Here is a 15,887-nt window from a genome sequence, read left to right as displayed (position 1 = left end):
AATGTACGCTCCGTAAACAATAGATTGCAATGTGGACGTCCGAGCACTGCTTTATCAAATAGACTTTTACGTCTGCATCATGCCAGCCTCAGTGCCACAGGACGGATTCAAACGTCCTCTACACATTCTCAACTCTATTTTTAAATTTATCTCTGGTGAAACGACTTCGCTTTTCCAATCTCGTTACCACCACCACTCCGGGGCGGGGGATAACCAAATACTGGGACCGGTTAAAGGATGCTGCCATACCTGCAAGGGAAGTGATGCGCTTTACTGAAACTGAAATAACGAGCGCCCCTCGTTCGGAGTTAGCCCGGAAATGAAGTTGAGAAGCCTTCCCGGGAAGGGGGGACGGTGCGGGTCCTCGACTGACGCGGTGGGCTCTCAGACACCAAGCCGGGCCGCCCGCAGGGCCGGACGAAGTGCCGGGCTCCGAGGCCGCCCGCAGCCGCAGCCGCAGCCGCAGCAGGTAGAGCGGGCCGGCGGGAGCGGCGGGCGGCGGGAGCGGCGGGCGCCGGGAGCGGCTCCGCGCCCCAAACCCGTTAATGCAACAGCCTTTTTGCCACCAGGGTGAACGCACGCTCTCTAGTAATTCAACACCCTTACTTTCAAACTGGAAGCCGGGGGGGGGGTTCTAATAACCCCCCCTCCCCTACTCTGCAAAATGTAATTCTACCCGCGCTGACTGGGTTTTCAGCGCACCCGAAGGGACGGGCCGGGCCGCGCCGGGGCCGCTCCCCCGGGGCCGGGGGGTCCAGGGCCCAGCCCGAGGGCGGCCGCGCGCCCGAGCCGAGCAGAAACGCGCGGCGGCGGCTTCGCGCCGCGCCCCGACGCCCTCGCCGGCTCCGGGGACGGCCTGGCCCGCCGGGCCGCGGGGCGCGCACAGAGAGGCGCGCGAGGCCCTCGCGGCGCGGCCGCCGGGCCGCGCGGGCCCCCGCAACTTCTCGCCGCCACCTCGGCGTCTCCGGCGCCGCCTGGGAGAGGGGCTGGGGGAAGGGAGGGCGCCGGCGGCTTACCCTGAGAGCGGGCGGCTCCTTCCCGCCCCAAGCGCGGCCGGGGCGCTGCGCGGGGCGCCGGGCGTCGCGGCCGCGGCAGGGAGGGAGAGGCGGCGCTGGGAAGCGCCGGGCCGCCGGAGACGAGACGCGCCGCCACCACCGCAGACAGCTCCGCAATATGGCCGCCCGGCGGCTCCTCGGGGGAAAGGCGGGGCTGCCCCGCGCCCCCCGCCTCCCCCTGCCGGCCGGCCGGCCTCGCGCCGCGGCCTGAGCGCCAACGCCGCCGCCGCCGCCGCCGCCGCCGCCAGGGCCGCCCGCGCCCCGCCCCCCGCGCTCGCGCCCCGCCCCCGCGCCCCGCCCCCCGCCCCCCGCGCTCGCGGCGTCGCCGGGGGTCGCGGCGCGGGGTGGGGCCGCGCGAGGGTCGGTCTGCGCCCGCGAGCCCCGCGGGAAGCCCTCCCTTCCTGGCGGGGCTGGGCTGGAGGGATGCGGGCTGTTAGGGCGGCGGGGCTGCCGCGCCCGAAGCTCGCAGTGCGCCCGCCGCCCCCCCGCCCCACCACGAGGGGAAACTCGAAACTCCCGCTGGTGCCAGAAAACGCGCCCAGGGCGTTTCCGTCGCCCCCGAGGAGGGACTCCTCTTCCCGGAGGGGATCCGGAACCGAGTCGGGCGCTGTTACTTGGCTGCTCGGCTGGAGAATCCTGGACCAGGACACAGAAACGGGCCTATCTTAGAGGAATTTAGATTTGCCACAGAGGACGTTTAAATGATTGTGGCAGTTTTTACCCAGCTAGGAAAACTTGCTTTTCCGGATAGCTCCACCAAAACCTCGATGGTTATGTCCCCAGTCGCAAGTGCAGATTTTTGTTCTGTAGGCAAAGATAGCTGATAATTTTTTATAACCACCGACATTTTTTGGGCAGTTGGAAGGAGTTAATCAAGAAGAAAAAGTTGGAAGCGGGGCCCCAAAGAGCAGCCAAACCTAAATTATCCTAGACTTAGAGGTTAGACAGTTGGTCCTAGCCTAACTCCAGGCCGCTCTCTTTAGTCAGCGGCTGGGACTAGACAGACCTCTTCCTAGTCCGTGTCCTGGCATCCACGCCACGCTCCCATCCTCCCTCCTCGGTGACTTCTGCTGGGATTCAAAGAGCAACACGTGCTATGAGTATATATGAACCGTAGTGCACAAAACCAGATCAGTCCAGCTCGCCCCGTTTGCAATCTTTGTGTAGTTTACCTTTTATGAACAAACTTGAGATTCGAATAACAAAATCTCAGGAGTGTACTTAACTTTTAGAGAACAGATAATTCATATCCTTCCTGCCTTAGCATTTGTCTTCCCTGAGACAGTAGCTTTTCCAGGAACTGTCTCCCCAGATCATTTTCGCCAAGCTCTGAGCTTCAGTGAGTTTCCCCCATTGCCCTCTGCGGCCTCTCTGAACAATTAAAAGCCCCAAGAGTCAAACTCAAAGGTCTTTAGATGGCAAATTCCTCAAGGATGAGAATCAGGTGTGTCCTTTTTCTTAACTAAAAGATTATTCCCTGACTTCATCCCCAGGGTGCAAGGATTATCCAGGTAATTGTTCAGCCTTCCACATCAAGTTGCATGCATAAGATAGTCAAAGTATTACGTAAATTCCTGGATAGTACACTAATCAAGCAAAAGCATGTAATGTACATACTTAGCAAAAGTTGCTACACTTTTACATACTTTTGCAATGAAAACAAAGGATTCGCTATTGTTCGTCATGTGCCAGGGCACTAGGGTACCAGGCTTTTTACATGAGCATCTCTTTTGATAATTACAACACCCTGTGTTTGGGGTCAATATTAACATTGACTCTTTTTTTTTTAATCAGTGAATAAAGAGCCTCAAAGGAGTTAAGTAATTTGTAACACAGCCAGGAAGTGGCAGAGCAATGACCAAACCTAGTTATATTTGACTTGAGAGCCCAGATTTTATCCTATACTCTGCAACAGCAAACAGACCAGAAAATGTAACATTTCAGTTGGCTATCATATTAGTAAATATTTAAGTAAAAGATAACATTCAAGGCTGGTGAGATAAAAAGGGTACTCTCAGACATTGTGAGTGGGAGTGTAAACTGAAACAACCTGTTTAGAAAGCAATTTGGCACAGTGATTCAACCTATAAAAATGTTCATCCTCTTGTAACCCATAATCCCATATCTGAGATTCTTTCTGAATGAAATCATCTGAAATAGAGCAAAAGCTTTATTCATAAACTGTAGATCACAATATTATTTATAAGATGCAAAAATTAAACATGGAAACAAAATATCTTAAGAGTAGCCATATATGCTCTGTAACATTTTGGGTTAACAACTTTAAATGTTTATGGAATGTGTATAACATCATGACATATTTTTTTGTAGTATTAGAGGGAGGGAACAAGTTATGAAACTATCCATGCAGTATGATCACATGTATGTTTGAAAGAAACTAACAACAAAGAGGTGCCTGGGTGGCTCACTCAGTTGGGTGTCCAACTCTTGCTTTCTGCTTGGGTCATGATCTCTAGGTTGTTAGGCTCTGCACTCAGTGGGGAGTCTGCTTGAGACTCTGTCTCTCCCTCTGTCCCCCCACCCCCACCCCGTGCCCACACACACACTCTCTCTCTCTCAAAAAAAAAAAAAAAAAAAGTACGAGGTGTTAGAAAAACCGAGAAAGATTGAAACCCAGGGTTGGCTGGGTGGTCTTCTATGGGCAATTTTTTTCTTTATTCTATTCTTCAGTTTTTTCTGTCTTTTACAGTGTAAAAAAAATTATTTAAGTTTAGTTTTACTACAATGTGGATCATCAATTACACAAAAGCCCAAAGCCACTGTTTCCTAAGTGTGAGGCTATTCTGTGAAAAATTGTGATGAACTGAGCTGGCAGAACTTTATAGTTAGGGGTCAGGTATCTTCATTGTAAATGTCATCTACACACAGCATTGTTTGGTTTTGTTCCTTACGTCAAATACATGCATCTTTAATGTAATATAAGTGATTTAATTGAAAATTTTCTTCTCTGTTTTATTCCAACATTTCAGATTTCACGGGGAAAAGTTCACACATTTGCTGAAACTACATTTTTTCAGAAAAACAATCTGATGATATTATTAGTAGTTACAAAAAAATTTATATAGCACCTACCTAATATGCATAAAAAAGAAAGACCGGGGCGCCTGCGTGGTGCGTCCAACTCTTGGTTTCAGCTCAGGTCATGATCTCAGGGTCGTGAGAGCCTCTCTCTCTCTCTCTCAAATAAATAAATAAATCTTAAAAAAAAAAAAGACCAAAATCAATCTATTACAATCTATTACTAACTCTTCTATGCTAGAATCCGATGGTACTCCATGATAACATATTGACTAATTCTGGATTCTGGAATTCCTATGATAGTTACAAAGCATTTGTCTCACTAGCACATATAAAATTCCTTCTTGAATAAAACTCCTTTTTGCAAGTGTGGTTTGTAAATGGAAGGTTTTCCATCTAAACATTCAGTTCCAGGCCCCTTGCTAGTTTGAGTAAGACTAGGCTCCTGCCCTCTGGATTCAGTTATGAGAAAGGCAAACAAACAGTTGTGAAATTTGAGCTGTAATAAAGATAGACACATAGTGTCAAGTGAGACAGAAAAGAAGGGCTGTTAACTTTGCCTAGAGAAGAGAAAGCCCCTGGGTGGGGGTGGGGGGGGGTGGGGGGTGGGGGGGGTGTAGAAGGGTGAGTAGAGGGTTCCCTAAGAGGGGAAAAGGGGAAAGGCAATCAACTTTGAAGACTGAGTAGCAAGATAGGGTTGATGTTGAGATAAGGATGTTTATAACCAGAAAGGTAAGTTGAGATCTGTTTGGGAAGATCAGAATTTGCCCTTCATCCTTAAGGAAGTAGGAATCCATACAAGGTAATAAGAAGGGGAATAATGTGATCCCCTTGTGTTAGTAAAGTAACTGGCAGCCACGTGGATTACTTGAGAGAGTGGTTCCGTGACACAGTAATCGGTATGATCACCAGGGACAACTCAAGACAGTTTTGCTGTAGAAGTCCAGGTCCGAGAGGATGAAGGATTGACCCTGGGAGGTTTTGAAGATGAAGAAGAGGAAATAGAATCTTCTAAAATTTTTGGAGATCGGCTTCAAGGAGTAAGAGAAGGGGAGAAGTGAAAATGATTTCAGGTTTCCAATGGGTACCATTAAGATAAATAGGGAGTATAAAAGAAGTAAAAGGGAGAGGTCAAGATAATTAGGCAAGTTACAGAGATGCTGATTTGAGGTGTCTATGGGTAATCTAGGAACAAGTGTATATTCAGTAACTGGAAATAAGAACTATGGCGAATGAGATATCCAATAAATTCTCATTGAATAAATGAACATCAGTAACATACTTAAAACGGGCCTTTTATTTCCAACTGTGTCTTTGGAAAATATAGTTCTGCTCAACTCAAGGATTTGAATATTAAAGATTATATATTAAATTAATCTAAAGCATCATTATATACTAAAGTGTTTTTCCATGAAAAAATTTTATTCACTATTTTTAAAAAGCTATGAAGATGTAAAATCACAACTATTTTAAAGACCTATACACAGAAATGCAAAAGAGAATTTTCTGTTATGAACTGGGATATTTCATTCCCGATTCCCACTATCTTGCCTACTTAAGTACATATTCACAGTGTGCTCACCAATATAATGGCCCTCAGTAAAAACAAAGTAAATAAAACTACCTTATCATCTGCTTTGTATGCCTAGTAGGCCATACAAATTTAATTGCTGATATAAGCTATAAAATTTCAGTACAGTCAACAGAGGTTTGATGGGTAACATAGCTAAAGGAAGACTCAAGAAACCGCAGGTCTGCTCCAGCCTTTATTCTCTCCCTATCAAAGATCAAATTACATAAGTACATAATTCATAATGTGTTTGCAGATATGAGCATATTAATCTTCAACGAAGACAAGGTAAAAGTTATTACTTAATCCTCTCTGCTTCTATAATAAAAAGCCAATTTAGTTTGTGATAAAAGGCAATAGAATTTCAGAGGTAAGCAACAGAGTGGAAAGAGTCTAAATGAGGGAGTCCATAACCTTGGCTTCATTCCCAATTCCTACAAACAAGTTGCTAAGCGACCTTGGAAGATCCGATAGACTGTTTGGTAACTTACTTGCAAAGAGTGTTAAACAAAGGAGAATGTGACACCCATTTGCCTTTCCAAGAGCTTGTCCGAAGACGCCAGGGATTCAGGACTGGAAGAAGATCTCAAAGAGCATTGACTCCCCTCTCCAGTAGTATTGGGAAACGGCTACCCCATCAAAAGTGGCTTCCTCCCACTAACTGTGTGAGAGCTCCAGGAAAAAAACGTTTTTTAAAAAAATTTGTATCGACTCCCAGTTTTCTCATCTATTAAGTAGACAGCTGGATTAGACTGACCTTCTCTACACTTTCTTCAAGCTCTAAAATTCTCTGACTCTGACTGATTCACCCATAAAGTATTCAATTCCCATATATAACATGTAATTTCTAGAATTTATTCTGTATCTTATGACCCATGCAGAAAGTACTTGTGTACAGAGAATCACTTCATAGTGTTTCATAATTTTTGACCCAAATATCCATTAGTTTATGACTCAATAAGCTTTGTACATTATTAGACTGTCCTTGTCTCATGACAGAGATATAAATAAATAAATGAATAAATAAATATTCACCCTTTAGAACTCTAGCACTGAGTATTCTAGACAGCTGTTTTCTAGTTTATAACACATTAGTTGCATTTTAACTTAGTTGAATGTACACCGCAGTCATTATTTTCTATGGAGGAAAGGTGCCCAGCCCTGTGTCAAGGGTCCAGCGTAGAAGACTTAAACTTTTCCGTAGTGGCTCTAAAATCCATCCGCATAGTATCTCATACTCCTCCCTGAAGAGGTGGGACCTAGTTCCCCTCCTCCATGAGTATGGGCTGGATGTAGCAACTTGGTTCTAACAAACAGAAAAGTGGAATTGATGGTATGTGACTTCTGAGATAAGATCCTAAAAGGCACCAGGTTCCTCCTCATTGGCTCTCTCTGGGATCACTTGCTTTGGGCAAGGCAGGGGCCTCATCCCCAGGACACTCAAGCAGTCTCCGGAGATACCCACGTGGTAAGACCCAGAGGCCTCCTACCAAGAGCCAGTGAGGACCCAAGGCCTTCCTCTAACAGCTGTTGTGAGTAAGCCAATGCGGAAGCCAATGAATCTTCCAGCCCCAGGCAAGCGGTCAGGTGACTGCAGCCCCTGCCAAGAACCTGAATGCCACCCCTTGAGACCCACCCCCCATGCCAGAACCACCCAGCTCAGCTTCTTCTGACTCCTTGACCCACAGAAATTATGAGATGATAAATGTTTTTTTGAGTCACTAAGATTTGGGTCATTTTTTTTTTTTTTATGTAACAATAGATAACCAAAGCATTGACCTGTAAGGATTTCCACTTGAGTTGAGGCACTCTTTTTTTCAACAAATGACTCAATTCTAGAATACAATCATACAATTTTAAACCTGGATAGGACTTCAAAGAAGAGTCTGCCTCTTATTTTGCAAAAGCAGAAATGAGGATCTGCTGAGTTCGTCTTGCTTAAATCTGATGTGCTTCCATTATTCCTGATCTCAACCAGAAATGCAGGAGCCATCCTTAACACTTGCTCTCCTTCACCTCCTTCATACCCAACCTATTGCTTAATCCTATTGCTCTTACCTCCTCTTGCCTTGATCTAATTTTTCCTATCTCTACCACTCCCAACCAGATCACACAATGGTTCTCTCTTCTGGACCAGCAATAGCCTTCTAACTGGTCTTCTCGTGTCAGCTCACGTGCCCCCTACAATTATTTCTCAATATTGAATCCAGAGTTAATTTGTTGAAATGTAATTATGATTATCTCACATCTCCTTCCCATCTCTTCCCCGCCCCAGACCCATTTGTTGACCTCCTATTATTATTGGTCATGGTTTGCATTTATTCTCCAAGCTCAAGCCATTCTGACCATGTATAATTCCTAGAATACGCCAGTCCCTTACGGGCCACTAGGACTTTGCATATACAGTTCCCTCTGCCCCATTGATCTAGTTGACACCTGATCATCCTTCAGACCTCGGTCACAGTCAAGCCTGCCTGGACCACCACCTGCTACCGGGCACAACTCCATGTCACTCGTCCTGGTGGGACTTCAGAGCACTTGTATTGTTTGTTAATTCATAGATTTTTTTTAATTGATGTCTGTCCTCTCTATTAGACTACAAGTCTATAAATGTAGATACAGTGTCAACTTCTTTTCATTCTTGTGCCTTAGTACTTACCAAGGTGTCCAGAGCATTATATATAGTGTTCAATAAATATTTGCTGAGTGAATGACTGAAATGACCCAAGAAGTTAGTGTGAGACTAAAATCTAGGTTTCCTGACTCCAAATTTCATGTTAATTACAACGTGCTGCTCTTACTTTGGGGCACTCAAGTCTGAGTCCCAACACAATGCCATTTATTAAGTGCAAAGAAAATCGCTGATACTTTTCAAATATTGTTTTTGGCAACACTAATGGTATATAATATCTAGGCATGGTTACTGTATTAAAATGACTAAGTCCTCATGCAGGCTTGTTTACTTTGTGACTTTGCCACTTATTTCCTGAAATACATCTGTGATGGTTAATTTTATGTGTCAGTTTGATTGGTTTGAAGGATACCCAGATAACCGGTTAAAAAAAATATTTTGGGGGTTATGTCTGTGAAGGTGTTTCTGGAAGAGGTTAACGTTTGGTGCAGTGTACTGAGTGAAGAGATCTGCCTTCACCAGTGTGGGTGGGTATAAAACAATCTCTCAGGGGTCCAAATGGAACAAAAAGGTGAAGGAAGGGCTCCTTCTCTTTCTTTTTGAGTTGGAGCGTCCATCTTCTCTCATTCTTGCCCTTCCGAGCTCCTGCTTCCCAGGCCTTCAGGCTCCAGGACTTAGGCCAGTAGCCCCTTCGTTCAGGCCTCTGACCTTAGGCTGGGAGATACACCACTGCACCCTGAGTCTCCGGCCTTCAGACTCAGACTGAATTATACCGCTGGCTTTCCTGGCTCTCCAGCTGGCAGACAGCAGATCATGGACTCCTTGGCCTCCGTAACCACATGAGCCAATTCCAATACTAAATCTTCTCAAATATTTATCTGCTGGTTCTGTTTTCTCTGGAGAGCCCCGACTGGGTACAACCACCATTACTCAAAACTATCCAAAAGCCACTTTCACTGTCAGTTCCTTTTACACAACATTGAGAGCTAATGAGTTAGTTACTGAAGTCCATCCTCATCCCTGCCGGGCAGCCCATGGCCTGCCAGGTCTCACTCGTGGATCAGAGCTCTCTAGAAGCCTCACCCAGAGGCGTGAGCAAGGCTTCAGTAGGCTTGTGGACGGGAGCTTCTAGACACTCCAGGAAAAGAAAAGAAAAGAAAAAAAAGTAGTAATTGGATGTATGAATGCTTTTTTACTTAAGAAGATAATATGTCCTATGTAATGATTACAGAAAAGTTGGAGAGACGGTCTGAATCCGAATTGGCTGTTACTGGGAAATCCCTCGCTGTTACTGGTAACTATGTGTGAAGAAAGGGGGGAGGGGGCAAATGCAGGCCCTTTGCAAATCCACTTGGGTCCTGGATTTTGTCCAATTATTAATCTTGGGAGTACTTTCCAAATCACTGGGCTGTGCCTCTATTCCCGTCCTCAGAATTCCTTCTTTGGGCATTGCGATCTGATTCGAAAAGAGGGTGACCAGGGTGGTCCTGACGCACTGAGGTGGTGACCAGCCGCTGCTCTGACCTACTCTCCGCTCTCTGTGAGACACGGGTGCTTCCAGGCGCATGTGCCGGATGCTAGGGTACGTTCTTCAGGGGAAAAAAAAAATAAAAGAATGACTTTCCCAACTAGTGAAGGACCTTTTGGCCCAAAGGTATGCTATAAACTACTTTGGAATTTGAAAGGTGTTTTTCTAACACCTTTTTCCTCTGGCAATGACTTTGAAGGGTGGCTTGATGCTGAGGCTAGCCAGCAGAAGCTCATGAAAACATAATGGACTCCACTGATGGTACTCTGCAGCCAACCGAGGTTTGTAAACAGGTTTCCATTGGAACATATACTGGAGTTTCAACTTGAGATGACAAAAACGTGCACCCTTTTTGACCGATTGAAATTCATTCATTTATTTAACTGTCAATCACTGACCCAACACTCATTGAGCATTGACTATCTTGTAGGCTCAGTTCTAAGTTCGGGGAATATAAGATTAGCAAGACTATTCCGCCCCCAAGAAACTCAGTCTACTGGGAAGCACAATGTCACAAACAAAAAATTACAAAATCATTTGACAGGTGCTCTAACTAAGCCTTCTCTCCCGAGCTCCAGTCTCATCTATTCATTTCTTACTTAGCATCTCTACTTGGTGCCCAGGGATACCTCAAATTTAACATGCCCAGGACCGAACTCATCATCTTCTCTACCTTCTCTACTAAACCTCCTCCTTCCTCCTTCCTTCCCCTTCTCCTTCGTGTGTGTTCCATCTCATTGTGAAACCATCTCCTAGCCAGACCTCCATCCTAGAAAACTGAAAATAATTCTGAACCCATTCAGCCCCCGCTTTCTATCAGTCATCAAGTCCTGCAAATATTATCTCTTAAAGAGGAGCGCCTGGGTGGCTTAGTCGGTTGAGCGTCTGCCTTTGGCTCGGGTCATGATCCCAGGGTCCTGGGATCAAGTCCTGCATGAGGTTTCCTGCTCATCGGGGAGCCTGCTTCTCCCTCTCCCTCTCCTGCTCCCTCTGCTTGTGCTCTCTCTCTCTCTCTCAAATAAATAAATAAAATTAAAAAAAAAAAAAAGGGTCCTATGGCCCACTCCCTCCTCCCTAACTCTGCCACTGTCTTAATCCAGGATGCTGGTAAACTTCCCACCTGGAATCCCAGGCCAGTGTTCTGACCCTCTCAAACATACCCTTCACAGAGTGTGATTGCCTGGGTTTTCTAATTGGAGAGCCTAGCACAGAGCCTGACCCACAGTAAATACTACTGTAGTTAACACCAAGCATTAATGTAGATGAGAAGCACAGACAGGTCAGCTTTCTGAATGGAGAGTGTTTTGTTTGTTTTATGCTAGTCTGGAATGTCAGTATTCTGTTATCTCAAAGGTGACCAGGTCACTGGACATCTGGCTCACAAACCCTAAATTTAGAAGAGATAATACAATGTAATGGTAAAAACATTGAAGTCTGGATCCAGTCCTGCCATGTAATGCATCTGAAATAACATCTGATGCTGTTTTTTCTTCCTTTCCTTTCATTTCATTCATATGGAATGCCAATTTTCTACTTGAACAGTTAGGATTCAGTTTAGCAGACAGTGACAGAAAACCCCACATAATGTCCTTTAAAAAGATAGAAACTTTTCTTTCTCAAAATGATATCCACATAGGCAGTCTAGAGCTGGTGTTGTGCCTGCCCATTCACCAGGGACCCCAGCTCCTGTAGTCTTTGCACTCTGCCATCTTCAACATATGGCTTCTACTTCGTGGCCAAAAGGGCTGCCCCAGCTCCAGCCATCATGGTCACATCAAAGGAGAGACGGGTGAAAAAAAGGGAAGAGCGTATCCATTTTAAGGGGCACCTGGGTGACTCATTGATTAGGTGTCTGACTTCTGCTCAGGTCATGATCTCGGGGTCCTGGGATCGAGCCCTGCACTGGGTTCCACGCTCAGCGGGGAGTCTGCTTCTCCCTCTCCCTCTGCCCCTCCCCCTGCTCATGCTCTCTCAAACAAAATCTTAGGGAAAAAAAAAAGAGGGAAAGAGAAAGAGAAGGGCATCTCCATTCTTTTAAGGACCCTTCCCACAATAGGGAAACCTCAGCAAGGGAGTCGGTGGGCAAACGGCACAGGAACGAGGGGCGTCACCATCCCGCGGCGTCTGCATGAAGTCAGAGATGTGCAGAGCAGCAGCGGGGCCCAAACAAGAGGCCACAGTCTGAGACGGAGGAGGCTGGATGAGCTCAAGTGTCACCTAGGAGACGTCTGATGCCATACACACCCACACTCCACTGAGCTTGGGTGAGCCTGTCGCGGACAAGGCCGGTGTGCCCGGGGCTATCAGTGCCTGATACCGCGACGCGTGCACAGCTGAGTTCGTAGCAGCAACGCCTGCTCCAGGCCAGGTGAGCTGCTAAGAGCGTCACTGTCACGGAATCCTCCCAACACACGTGGCCGGAAGGGAGTATTTCTTCTCCTTTTTTTGTTTTTGTTTTATGTGTGAGGACACAAACGGAAATGTGAACAGGACTGGTAATCCGGGAGGTCAGGATTTCCACTCGGGAAATCACCCAGGGCTTACACGCCGCTCTGCGGCGGGGCGTGAATAATGAGAAAGTTGTAAAAGCAGGGTGGGATTTTAAAAAGATACTTTTGGGAAAGTAAACTTCATGATCTTAAAGAACATGTCAGTATCTGATGGAAAAACCTAATGATTTTTTCTTCTCCACTGTAGAGTTCCACCCATCATTCCTGCCCAGAAATGCGCAGTGCCTTTGGTGGCCAGGTTCTCCTGCAAGGGCAGAGCCCTGGGGACATGTCTCCTTGCCAGGCTGGCTCCTTTATTCATCCTTTCCTCCCAGAGGATCCAAGTGTGACCCTAGCTTTCTTCTAGCATCGCCCTGCATTCCCCAGCTGAGCTTTCTTCTCTCTTTGGCCCTGAAAACAGTGTCATTGTTTCTCTCCGCCTTCTTCCTCTCTGTGCCACAAAATGACTGAGTGTTTCTGAGGAATTTTACAGCTTTCAAAAGAAGAAAAGCATATAAGGGGTTGAAATAACATCATAAAGAAATTTCAAACTTAGAAGCAGCCTAAAGAGCTTGATCATAAACCACTTACTCATTTTTCCTGGGAATGCAAATATAACTAGGTCAGACTGTCTTAGGTTCCTTCTTTCTCTGGCCCATCATTTTGGTAAAAACTGGATCCAGACAATCCAGTTCCTTGATCTCTCATTTACTCACAGGGCTGGAGCCTCTGAGATCTGCTTCCTTTGATGGGGAAGGCATCATTCTTCCCACTTCACCGATCTCCTCGGGAAGTCTGCATGGGGAAAAGTACAGATACTGACGAAGAGGCTTGACAAAGGCTCAAGTATGTTTTAAATTTCAAAGAAAACTCAGACTGCTCATCTTTAGAGTGGTCACGTCATTCTTCACACCGAAAGCCACGTCAGGCTGTCCTGACAGTAACATCCCCATCCAAGGTGTCTTTCCCTGGTGGTGTTTTACTCTTCACCTGTTTTGACTCCGAGGTAACATTTAGCAAACAGCCAGGCACCGGGCGTAAGACATTTGCACATAGCCTTTCCATACCACTTCTTATCATCTCAACACGTTTTTATAACATCCTGCAATATCTAACGAATATGCATTATTTACCTTTAAATCACAGTTTAGATCATTCCTCTGAGGAGGCTCCTGTAGACCTCATTCATAGCATATTTATCCACTCTTTGGCTTCAAATAGTGCAACTTTTTGTCTGCTTCTTTACCATTTTTCTTCTTGAAGACCCCCACCAAAAGCTGATCTAACATTGACCTCTGGATGTTGGCCCTGCCCGAATTATCTTGAGGGCCAAGGGCCCTAATGCATCACAGACTATCTGAGACTAGACCATTCATTGGTGCTAGACCAGCAGGAGCACATCAGGCATTTGGGTAAAGGTCAGCATCATCAAAGACCAGAAGACTCAGCATCTTGTAGAATTCACGAAAATGAAAAGACCCTAGCACTTGACCTGTGTCTTAGTTTTGTTCCTGATACAACACAATTAAAAAACAGGGCATCTATTTTTTAGATTTATCTAAAAATAGATTTATCTAAAAATCTATTTATAGGGCACATGGGTGGCTCAGTCGGTGAAGTGTCTGTCTTTGGCTCCAGTCGTTATCCCGGGGTCCTGGGATCGAGTCCCACATCGGGCTCCCTGCTCAGTGGGGACCCTGCTTCTCCTTCTCCCTCTGCCGCTCCCCCTGCTTGTGCTCTCTCTCTCTCTAATAAATAAATAAAATATTTAAAACAAATAAAAATCTATTTACAACAGGGATCTAAACAGGCTGTAGAATCCTAGAATGACTGTTCACTGTTTTAACTATTCATAGTATATAAAATTATACTTGATATTTTTTTATTTTTTTTTTAAGATTTTATTTATTTATTTGACAGAGAGATACATACTGAGAGAGGGAACACAAGCAGGGGGAGTGGGAGAGGGAGAAGCAGGCTTCCCGCTGAGCAGGGAGCCCAATGTGGGGCTCGATCCCAGGACCCTGAGATCATGACCTGAGCCAAAGGTAGACACTTAATGACTGAGCCACCCAGGCTCCCCTTGATATTTTTTTAAAGATTTTTTAAAATTTATTTGACAGAGAGAGAGACAGCCAGAGAGGGAACACAAGCAGGGGGAGTGGAAGAGGGAGAAGCAGGCTTCCCGCCGAGCAAGGTGCCCGATGTGGGGCTCCATCCCAGGACCCTGGGATCATGACCTGAGCCGAAGGCAGACGCTTAACGACTGAGCCACCCAGGCACCCCTATACTTGATATTTGTAGCTAAGTAATTGTCACTTCTTACCGGGTGACGATTTCTACTAGAGACCTATAATTAAGTGCAAAAGAAATAAGCCAAACACATTACATGAAAAAGAAAGAAGTCACCATTTCACACACTGTGCCTTAAAAATCTTACAGCCTGGGTGGCTCAGTCAATTGAGCTTTAGACCCTTGATGTCAGCTCAGGTCTTGATCTTAGGGTCGTGAGTTAGAGCCCCATGCTGGGCTCCACGCTGGGTGTGGAGACTACTTAAAAAAAAAAAACTTACAAAATTTCTATGTGTTCATGTATCAGGATCAAAGACTATTTATAGCAGGTAATTTGTATATTAGCAATTAAGAAAAATTGTGAGATTGACAAGAATTGTAATGCAGTGTTAATGAATGTTAATGACACTACTCAGAGTATCTCATAAAAGTAATGCGTTAGTTTTTATTTTTTTGAAAAGCTGACTCATATCTTTTAAGAAGGATGTCATATCAAAATAATAATTTCCTTCAAGGAATTTCCTTGTTTCCTTAACAATGAGGGGGGAAATGGTGTTAAAACGTAGAAGCTCTGTAAGGTTCAACACTTTGGAGGATATAGTAAGATATGCTCTCTTATATACTTTTATGTATTTCCAGTGGAGATGTAAGTTGGTACAATGTTGCTGAAAAACAGTTTGACACCATGTCAGGAGTCCTCAATATATTCTTACTCTTTGGTCATTAATCCATTTCTAAGAGTTTATACTAAAAAATAAGGAAAGGGTTTAACACACACGCATACAGAGATCTTTAACATGGCATAATATATACTACTGCAAACCTGGGGACAACCTAAATGTCCCCGAACAAAGAAAGTTAAAGAAATTATGGCATGCATATCCATTACAAGGTAATGTCTATTATACAATAGATAAAATTTCATTTTTGACAATTACAAGTAAAAATGCTTGTAATGTAATGCTACAACCAGGATACAGAACATGACATGCAATTTAATCCCGATTAAAAAAAATTATTGTTTATATATATACATAAAAAGTCTGAAAACAACAATAGCAGCCGCTACTCCTAAGTGGTAAGAAATAATAGTTAAAAAATATTTTCCACATTTTCTGAAGTAACTTTTAATGATAAAATATCATTAAACCACATTTTGACCCCTTAAATATATTTTTAACTTAACAATACAACTATCATTTAAATACTGTAAATATAAAATTTTGAAATGTTGGGTGAAGCTATGCTAACGTTACATAATTCATAAGCAAACTGGGAAGAA

General features: G+C 44.9%; 1 protein-coding gene and 1 non-coding gene across 11 annotated transcripts in view; one reads left to right on the top strand and one right to left on the bottom strand.

Annotated features, from left to right (window-relative positions):
* Nucleotides 1-1,258, bottom strand: part of RDX (radixin) — a 98,065-nt gene extending 96,807 nt beyond the window's left edge. For 6 of the 10 annotated variants that reach the window (XM_064577473.1, XM_064577465.1, XM_064577463.1 and 3 more), the window contains exon 1: nt 1,017-1,155. The gene's annotated coding sequence lies outside the window, so the exon portion shown is untranslated. Of the gene's footprint in view, nt 1-249; nt 570-1,016 lie in introns of those variants that run through there. The other 4 variants (XM_064577472.1, XM_064577466.1, XM_064577469.1 and 1 more) reach the window with 4 other exon arrangements.
* Nucleotides 1,259-9,300: 8,042 nt separating this feature from the next.
* LOC123858127 (small nucleolar RNA SNORA52) lies at nt 9,301-9,434 on the top strand. The gene has a single exon (XR_006794083.1). It is a non-coding gene; the product is annotated as a small nucleolar RNA SNORA52 (small nucleolar RNA).
* Nucleotides 9,435-15,887: the final 6,453 nt, after the last annotated feature.

The sequence above is a fragment of the Mirounga angustirostris genome, unplaced genomic scaffold (assembly GCF_029215605.1).
Source record: "Mirounga angustirostris isolate CCGP_5_RB_7025 unplaced genomic scaffold, mMirAng1.0.hap1 SCAF_13, whole genome shotgun sequence".
Taxonomy (NCBI): Eukaryota; Metazoa; Chordata; class Mammalia; order Carnivora; family Phocidae; genus Mirounga; species Mirounga angustirostris.
This window is presented reverse-complemented; position numbering and strand designations above follow the sequence as displayed.